The 10,991-nt window shown below is 44.2% G+C and overlaps 1 long non-coding RNA gene across 1 annotated transcript; it reads left to right on the top strand.

Moving 5' to 3' along the window:
• Positions 1 to 7,267: 7,267 nt before the first annotated feature.
• LOC127926739 (uncharacterized) lies at positions 7,268 to 8,200 on the top strand. The gene is made up of 3 exons (XR_008125000.1): positions 7,268 to 7,385; positions 7,879 to 7,956; positions 8,111 to 8,200. It is a non-coding gene; the product is annotated as an uncharacterized LOC127926739 (long non-coding RNA).
• Positions 8,201 to 10,991: the final 2,791 nt, after the last annotated feature.

Raw genomic sequence — 10,991 nt, 5'->3', positions numbered from 1 at the left:
CCTTGAGCTAAGCCCATCTCCCGACTAGCCGAAGAGGCCCAACAATACCTCTTTTGCCAATTGGCCTGGACCCTTTACTGCCGACACGGAGCCCCGCCTCGATCCATCACGACTGGTCCGCCGACATAATCGTCCGAGGTGGTTTCAACAGGCTTTTTCGTTGCGACATCGCCAAAGATCCATCTGCTGGCCAAGGCCCGCGAGCTTTCTGAAACGCTGTGTCTCCAGCTCACCCAGCGCATTAGAGCTCCTGTAGCATAATCCTGGGCTACAATTACCCGGGCCCACGACCGGTCTGTCGATGTCACCGCAAGAAGAGGAATAAACAGACTCACCCCATCGCGACGTCCCCCAAAGGTTAGCTCTCTAGCCCTCGCTATCTCCCTGCTTGCTAATTCGGCCTGCTAACGGTTAGCTTGTCTAGCCCGGGCCTACGAACTGTTAGCTTGTTAGCACAGGCCTGCTAACCATCTGGCTCACTGCGTTCTAAACACTCTGAACCCATTTACTTTCTATCTCTCTTTGATTTTTATTTTTTGTTTATACCTTCCGGAAACCTGCCTCACCCACTGTGATACGGAATCGCGATCACCTTTAATTTTTATTTTATTTTTATGACACACTCAAGAACCTCCAGACGCTAACCAGCTAACTAGCTACAAGCTATTTAGTCATTGTTATTTTTATTTTTATTTATTTTTTTTATTTTTATTTTTTATTTTTTTTTTTTTTTTTTTTTTTTTAACCTGGATAACACTCGCCAGCCCAGCTTCCCTGCCCATCCACCGCTGCCCCCTGGACACTGATCTCTTGGCTACATAGCTGACGCACGCTGGACTGTCCATTAATCACGGTACTCCATTCTGCTTGTTTGTTTTATCTGTCGACCCAGTTGCCTAGTCAACGCCATTTTACCTGCTGTTTGTTGTGCTAGCTGATTAGCCTCGCCTACTGTTTTTAGCTAGCTTTCCCAATTCAACACCTGTGATTACTGTATACCTCGCTGTATGTCTCTCCCAAATGTCAATATGCCTTGTATACTGTTGTTCAGGTTAGTTATCATTGTTTTAGTTCACAATGGAGCCCCTAGATCCACTCCGCATACCCCTGTTACCTCCTTTGTCCCACCCCCACACATGCGGTGACCTCACCCATTACAACCAGCATGTCCAGAGATACAACCTCTCTCATCATCACCCAGTGCCTGGGCTTACCTCCGCTGTACCCGCACCCCACCATACCCCTGTCTGCGCATTATGCCCTGAATATATTCTACCATGCCCAGAAACCTGCTCCTCTTATCCTCTGCCCCCAACGCTCTAGGCGACCAGTTTTGATAGCCTTTAGCCGCACCCTCATACTACTCCTTCTCTGTTCCGCGGGTGATGTGGAGGTAAACCCAGGCCCTGCATGTCCCCAGGTACCCTCATTTGTTGACTTCTGTGATCGAAAAAGTCTTGGTTTTATGCATGTCAACATCAGAAGCCTCCTCCCTAAGTTTGTTTTACTCACTGCTTTAGCACACTCTGCTAACCCTGATGTCCTTGCCGTGTCTGAATCCTGGCTCAGGAAGGCCACCAAAAATTCAGAGATTTCCATACCCAACTATAACATCTTCCGTCAAGATAGAACTGCCAAAGGGGGCGGAGTCGCAGTCTACTGCAGAGATAGCCTGCAAAGTAATGTCATACTTTCCAGGTCCATACCCAAACAGTTTGAACTACTAATTTTGAAAATTACTCTCTCCAGAAACAAGTCTCTCACTGTTGCCGCCTGCTACCGACCCCGTCAGCTCCCAGCTGTGCCCTGGACACCATTTGTGAATTGATCGCCCCATCTAGCTTCAGAGTTTGTCCTGTTAGGTGACCTAAACTGGGATATGCTTAACACCCCGGCAGTCCTACAATCTAAGCTAGATGCCCTCAATCTCACGCAAATCATCAAGGAACCCACCAGGTACAACCCTAACTCTGTAAACAAGGGCACCCTCATAGACGTCATCCTGACCAACTGGCCCTCCAAATATACCTCCGCTGTCTTCAACCAGGATCTCAGCGATCACTGCCTCATCGCCTGTATCCGCCACGGAGCCGCAGTCAAACGACCACCCCTCATCACTGTCAAACGCTCCCTAAAACACTTCTGTGAGCAGGCCTTTCTAATCGACCTGGCCCGTGTATCCTGGAAGGACATTGACCTCATCCCGTCAGTTGAGGATGCCTGGTCATTCTTTAAAAGTAACTTCCTCACCATTTTGGATAAGCATGCTCCGTTCAAAAAATGCAGAACCAAGAACAGATACAGCCCTTGGTTCACCCCAGACCTGACTGCCCTCGACCAGCACAAAAACATCCTGTGGCGGACTGCAATAGCATCGAATAGCCCCCCGTGATATGCAACTGTTCAGGGAAGTCAGGAACCAATACACGCAGTCAGTCAGGAAAGCTAAGGCCAGCTTCTTCAGGCAAAAGTTTGCATCCTGTAGCTCCAACTCCAAAAGTTCTGGGACACTGTGAAGTCCATGGAGAACAAGAGCACCTCCTCCCAGCTGCCCACTGCACTGAGGCTAGGAAACACGGTCTCCACCGATAAATCCATGATTATCGAAAACTTCAATAAGCACTTCTCAACGGCTGGCCATGCCTTCCGCCTGGCTACTCCAACCTCGGCCAACAGCTCCGCCCCCCCGTAGTTCCTCACCCAAGCCTCTCCAGGTTCTCCTTTACCCAAATCCAGATAGCAGATGTTCTGAAAGAGCTGCAAAACCTGGACCCGTACAAATCAGCTGGGCTTGACAATCTGGACCCGCTATTTCTGAAACTATCTGCCGCCATTGTCGCAACCCCTATCACCAGCCTGTTCAACCTCTCTTTCATATCGTCTGAGATCCCCAAGGATTGGAAAGCTGCCGCAGTCATCCCCCTCTTCAAAGGAGGAGACACCCTGGACCCAAACTGCTATAGACCTATATCCATCCTGCCCTGCCTATCTAAGGTCTTCGAAAGCCAAGTCAACAAACAGGTCACTGACCATCTCGAATCCCACCGTACCTTCTCCGCTGTGCAATCTGGTTTCCGAGCCGGTCACGGGTGCACCTCAGCCACACTCAAGGTACTAAATGATATCATAACCGCCATCGATAAAAGACAGTACTGTGCAGCCGTCTTCATCGACCTCGCCAAGGCTTTCGACTCTGTCAATCACCAAATTCTTATCGGCAGACTCAACAGCCTCGGTTTTTCGGATGACTGCCTTGCCTGGTTCACCAATTACTTTGCAGACAGAGTTCAGTGTGTCAAATCAGAGGGCATGCTGTCCGGTCCTCTGGCAGTCTCTATGGGGGTGCCACAGGGTTCAATTCTCGGGCCGACTCTTTTCTCTGTATATATCAATGATGTTGCTCTTGCTGCGGGCGATTCCCTGATCCACCTCTACGCAGACGACACCATTCTATATACTTTCGGCCCGTCATTGGACACTGTGCTATCAAACCTCCAAACGAGCTTCAATGCCATACAGCACTCCTTCCGTGGCCTCCAACTGCTCTTAAACGCGAGTAAAACCAAATGCATGCTTTTCAACCGATCGCTGCCTGCACCCGCATGCCCGACTAGCATCACCACCCTGGATGGTTCCAACCTTGAATATGTGGACATCTATAAGTACCTAGGTGTCTGGCTAGACTGCAAACTCTCCTTCCAGACTCACATCAAACATCTCCAATCAAAAATCAAATCCAGAGTCGGCTTTCTATTCCGCAACAAAGCCTCCTTCACTCACGCTGCCAAGCTTACCCTAGTAAAACTGACTATCCTACCGATCCTCGACTTCGGCGATGTCATCTACAAAATGGCTTCCAACACTCTACTCAGCAAACTGGATGCAGTCTATCACAGTGCCATCCGTTTTGTCACTAAAGCACCTTATACCACCCACCACTGCGACTTGTATGCTCTAGTCGGCTGGCCCTCACTACATATTCGTCGCCAGACCCACTGGCTCCAGGTCATTTACAAGTCCATGCTAGGTAAAGCTCCGCCTTATCTCAGTTCACTGGTCACGATGGCAACACCCATCCGTAGCACGCGCTCCAGCAGGTGTATCTCACTGATCATCCCTAAAGCCAACACCTCATTTGGCGCCTTTCGTTCCAGTACTCTGCTGCCTGTGACTGGAACGAATTGCAAAAATCGCTGAAGTTGGAGACTTTTATCTCCCTCACCAACTTCAAACATCAGCTATCCGAGCAGCTAACCGATCGCTGCAGCTGTACATAGTCTATAGGTAAATAGCTCACCCTTTTCACCTGCCTCATTCCCATACTGTTTTTATACTGTTTTTATTTATTTACTTTTCTGCTCTTTTGCACACCAATATCACCAATATCTCTACCTGTACATGCCCATCTGATCATTTATCACTCCAGTGTTAATCTGCAAAATTGTATTATTCGCCTACCTCCTCATGCCTTTTGCACACATTGTATATAGATTGCCCATTTTTTTCTACTGTGTTATTGACTTGCTAATTGTTTACTCCATGTGTAACTCTGTTGTCTGTTCACACTGCTATGCTTTATCTTGGCCAGGTCGCAGTTGCAAATGAGAACTTGTTCTCAACTAGCCTACCTGGTTAAATAAAGGTGAAATAAAATAAAATAAAATAAAAAATAAAAGTATATAGCCATGTTATTACCTCCTGTATATAACCATGTTGTACCTGGTACTCCCTGTACAAGGAGTACCAGGTAATAACATGGCTATATACAGGGAGTACCAGGTAATAACATGGTTATATACAGGGAGGTAATAACATGGCTATATACAGGGAGTACCAGGTAATAACATGGCTATATACAGGGAGTACCAGGTAATAACATGGTTATATACAGGGAGGTAATAACATGGCTATATACAGGGAGTACCAGGTAATAACATGGTTATATACAGGGAGGTAATAACATGGCTATATACAGGGAGTACCAGGTAATAACATGGCTATATACAGGGAGGTAATAACATGGTTATATACAGGGAGGTAATAACATGGCTATATACAGGGAGTACCAGGTAATAACATGGTTATATACAGGGAGTACCAGGTAATAACATGGTTATATACAGGGAGGTAATAACATGGCTATATACAGGGAGGTAATAACATGGCTATATACAGGGAGGTAATAACATGGCTATATACAGGGAGTACCAGGTAATAACATGGTTATATACAGGAAGTACCAGGTAATAACATGGCTATATACAGGGAGTACCAGGTAATAACATGGCTATATACAGGGAGTACCAGGTAATAACATGGTTATATACAGGGAGGTAATAACATGGCTATATACAGGGAGTACCAGGTAATAACATGGTTATATACAGGGAGTACCAGGTAATAACATGGTTATATACAGGGAGTACCAGGTAATAACATGGTTATATACAGGGAGGTAATAACATGGCTATATACAGGGAGTACCAGGTAATAACATGGTTATATACAGGGAGTACCAGGTAATAACATGGTTATATACAGGGAGTACCAGGTAATAACATGGCTATATACAGGCAGTACCAGGTAATAACATGGTTATATACAGGGAGTACCAGGTAATAACATGGTTATATACAGGGAGTACCAGGTAATAACATGGTTATATACAGGGAGTACCAGGTAATAACATGGCTATATACAGGGAGTACCAGGTAATAACATGGTTATATACAGGGAGTACCAGGTAATAACATGGCTATATACAGGGAGTACCAGGTAATAACATGGTTATATACAGGGAGGTAATAACATGGTTATATACAGGGAGGTAATAACATGGCTATATACAGGGAGTACCAGGTAATAACATGGTTATATACAGGGAGTACCAGGTAATAACATGGTTATATACAGGGAGTACCAGGTAATAACATGGCTATATACAGGGAGTACCAGGTAATAACATGGCTATATACAGGGAGTACCAGGTAATAACATGGTTATATACAGGGAGGTAATAACATGGTTATATACAGGGAGGTAATAACATGGCTATATACAGGGAGGTAATAACATGGCTATATACAGGGAGTACCAGGTAATAACATGGTTATATACAGGGAGGTAATAACATGGATATATACAGGGAGTACCAGGTAATAACATGGTTATATACAGGGAGTACCAGGTAATAACATGGTTATATACAGGGAGGTAATAACATGGTTATATACAGGGAGGTAATAACATGGCTATATACAGGGAGTACCAGGTAATAACATGGTTATATACAGGGAGGTAATAACATGGTTATATACAGGGAGTACCAGGTAATAACATGGTTATATACAGGGAGTAATAACATGGCTATATACAGGAGGTAATAACATGGTTATATACAGGGAGGTAATAACATGGCTATATACAGGGGTACCAGGTAATAACATGGCTATATACAGGGAGTACCAGGTAATAACATGGTTATATACAGGAGGTAATAACATGGCTATATACAGGGAGTACCAGGTAATAACATGGTTATATACAGGGAGTACCAGGTAATAACATGGTTATATACAGGGAGTACCAGGTAATAACATGGCTATATACAGTGAGGTAATAACATGGCTATATACAGGGAGTACCAGGTAATAACATGGTTATATACAGGAGGTAATAACATAGCTATATACAGTGAGGTAATAACATGGTTATATACAGGGAGTACCAGGTAATAACACGACTATATACAGTGAGTACCAGGTAATAACATGGTTATATACAGGGAGGTAATAACATGGCTATATACAGGAGTACCAGGTAATAACATGGTTATATACAGGGAGTACCAGGTAATAACATGGCTATATACAGGGAGTACCAGGTAATAACATGGTTATATACAGTGAGGTAATAACATGGCTATATACAGGGAGGTAATAACATGGTTATATACAGTGAGGTAATAACATGGCTATATACAGGAGGTAATAACATGGCTATATACAGGGAGTACCAGGTAATAACATGGTTATATACAGGAGGTAATAACATAGCTATATACAGTGAGGTAATAACATGGTTATATACAGGGAGTACCAGGTAATAACACGACTATATACAGTGAGTACCAGGTAATAACATGGTTATATACAGGGAGGTAATAACATGGCTATATACAGGGAGTACCAGGTAATAACATGGTTATATACAGGGAGTACCAGGTAATAACATGGCTATATACAGGGAGTACCAGATAATAACATGGTTATATACAGGGAGGTAATAACATGGTTATATACAGGGAGGTAATAACATGGTTATATACAGGGAGGTAATAACATGGTTATATACAGGGAGGTAATAACATGGTTATATACAGGGAGGTAATAACATGGATATATACAGGGAGTACCAGGTAATAACATGGCTATATACAGGGAGTACCAGGTAATAACATGGCTATATACAGGAGTACCAGGTAATAACATGGTTATATACAGGGAGGTAATAACATGGCTATATACAGGGAGTACCAGGTAATAACATGGCTATATACAGGGAGTACCAGGTAATAACATGGCTATATACAGGGAGTACCAGGTAATAACATGGTTATATACAGGGAGTACCAGGTAATAACATGGTTATATACAGGGAGTACCAGGTAATAACATGGCTATATACAGGGAGTACCAGGTAATAACATGGTTATATACAGGGAGGTAATAACATGGCTATATACAGGGAGTACCAGGTAATAACATGGTTATATACAGGGAGTACCAGGTAATAACATGGTTATATACAGGGAGTACCAGGTAATAACATGGTTATATACAGGGAGGTAATAACATGGCTATATACAGGGAGTACCAGGTAATAACATGGTTATATACAGGGAGGTAATAACATGGTTATATACAGGGAGGTAATAACATGGTTATATACAGGGAGGTAATAACATGGCTATATACAGGGAGTACCAGGTAATAACATGGTTATATACAGGGAGTACCAGGTAATAACATGGCTATATACAGGGAGTACCAGGTAATAACATGGTTATATACAGGGAGGTAATAACATGGCTATATACAGGGAGTACCAGGTAATAACATGGTTATATACAGGGAGGTAATAACATGGTTATATACAGGGAGGTAATAACATGGTTATATACAGGGAGGTAATAACATGGCTATATACAGGGAGTACCAGGTAATAACATGGCTATATACAGGGAGTACCAGGTAATAACATGGTTATATACAGGGAGTACCAGGTAATAACATGGTTATATACAGGGAGGTAATAACATGACTATATACAGGGAGTACCAGGTAATAACATGGCTATATACAGGGAGTACCAGGTAATAACATGGTTATATACAGGGAGTACCAGGTAATAACATGGCTATATACAGGGAGTACCAGGTAATAACATGGTTATATACAGGGAGTACCAGGTAATAACATGGTTATATACAGGGAGTACCAGGTAATAACATGGGAGTATAGCCATTAATGGCTGTGTGTTGAGTTATTTTGAGAGGACAGCAAATGTATACTGTTATACAAGCTGTACACTCACTACTTTACATTGTAGCAGTGTCATTTCTTAGGTGTTGTCACATGAAAAGATATACTCAAATATTTACAAAATGCGAGGGTGTACTCACTTTTGTGATATACTGTATCTACCTTCATCACTCCAGTATCCCCTTCCCCCTATACATATCTACCTCCATCACTCCAGTATCCCTGTCTCCTTCCCCCTATACATATCTACCTCCATCACTCCAGTATCCCTGTCTCCTTCCCCCTATACATATCTACCTCCATCACTCCAGTATCCCCTTCCCCCTATACATATCTACCTCCATCACTCCAGTATCCCTGTCTCCTTCCCCCTATACATATCTACCTCCATCACTCCAGTATCCCCTTCCCCCTATACATATCTACCTCCATCACTCCAGTATCCCTGTCTCCTTCCCCCTATACATATCTACCTCCATCACTCCAGTATCCCTGTCTCCTTCCCCCTATACATATCTACCTCCATCACTCCAGTATCCCCTTCCCCCTATACATATCTACCTCCATCACTCCAGTATCCCCTTCCCCCTATACATATCTACCTCCATCACTCCAGTATCCCTGTCTCCTTCCCCCTATACATATCTACCTCCATCACTCCAGTATCCCTGTCTCCTTCCCCCTATACATATCTACCTCCATCACTCCAGTATCCCTGTCTCCTTCCCCCTATACATATCTACCTCCATCACTCCAGTATCCCCTTCCCCTATACATATCTACCTCCATCACTCCAGTATCCCTGTCTCCTTCCCCCTATACATATCTACCTCCATCACTCCAGTATCCCTGTCTCCTTACCCCTATACATATCTATCTCCATCACTCCAGTATGCCTGTCTCCTTCCCCCTATACATATCTACCTCCATCACTCCAGTATCCCTTCCCCCTCTCCTTACCCCTATACATATCTACCTCCATCACTACAGTATCCCTGTCTCCTTCCCCCTATACATATCTACCTCCATCACTCCAGTATGCCTGTCCCCTTCCCCCTATACATATCTACCTCCATCACTCCAGTATCCCTGTCTCCTTCCCCCTATACATATCTAACTCCATCACTCCAGTATCCCCTTACCCCTATACATATCTACCTCCATAACTCCAGTATCTCTGTCTCCTTCCCTCTATACATATCTACCTCCATCACTCCAGTATCCCTGTCCCCTTCCCCCTATACATATCTACCTCCATCACTCCAGTATCCCTGTCTCCTTCCCCCTATACATATCTACCTCCATCACTCCAGTATCCCTGTCTCCTTCCCCCTATACATATCTACCTCCATCACTCCAGTATCCCCTTCCCCCTATACATATCTACCTCCATCACTCCAGTATCCCCTTCCCCTATACATATCTACCTCCATCACTCCAGTATCCCCTTCCCCCTATACATATCTACCTCCATCACTCCAGTATCCCCTTCCCCCTATACATATCTACCTCCATCACTCCAGTATCCCCGTCCCCTTCCCCCATAGATATCTACCTCCATCACTCCAGTATCCCTGTCTCCTTCCCCCTATACATATCTACCTCCATCACTCCAGTACCCCTGTCCCCTATACATATCTACCTCCATCACTCCAGTATCCCCTTACCCCTATACATATCTACCTCCATCACTCCAGTATCCCTGTCCCCTTACCCCTATACATATCTACCTCCATCACTCCAGTATGCCTGTCTCCTTCCCCCTATACATATCTACCTCCATCACTCCAGTATCCCTGTCTCCTTACCCCTATACATATCTACCTCCATCACTCCAGTATCCATGTCTCCTTCCCCCTATACATATCTACCTCCATCACTCCAGTATCCCTGTCTCCTTCCCCCTATACATATCTACCTCCATCACTCCAGTATCCCCTTCCCCCTATACATATCTACCTCCATCACTCCAGTATCCCTGTCTCCTTCCCCCTATATATATCTACCTCCATCACTCCAGTATCCCTGTCTCCTTACCCCTATACATATCTACCTCCATCACTCCAGTATCCCTGTCTCCTTCCCCCTATACATATCTACCTCCATCACTCCAGTATCCCCTTCCCCCTATACATATCTACCTCCATCACTCCAGTATCCCTGTCACCTTCCCCCTATACATATCTACCTCCATCACTCCAGTATCCCCTTCCCCCTATACATATCTACCTCCATCACTCCAGTATCCCCTTCCCCCTATACATATCTCAAATCAAATCAAATCAAATTGTATTTGTCACATACACATGGTTAGCAGATGTTAATGCGAGTGTAGCGAAATGGTATCTACCTCCATAACTCCAGTATCCCTGTCTCCTTCCCCCCTATACATATCTACTACCTCCATCATTCCAGTATCCCTGTCCTCTTCCCTCTATACATATCTAC

Source organism: Oncorhynchus keta, unplaced genomic scaffold, assembly GCF_023373465.1.
Source record: "Oncorhynchus keta strain PuntledgeMale-10-30-2019 unplaced genomic scaffold, Oket_V2 Un_contig_8127_pilon_pilon, whole genome shotgun sequence".
Lineage (NCBI taxonomy): Eukaryota > Metazoa > Chordata > Actinopteri > Salmoniformes > Salmonidae > Oncorhynchus > Oncorhynchus keta.
This window is presented reverse-complemented; position numbering and strand designations above follow the sequence as displayed.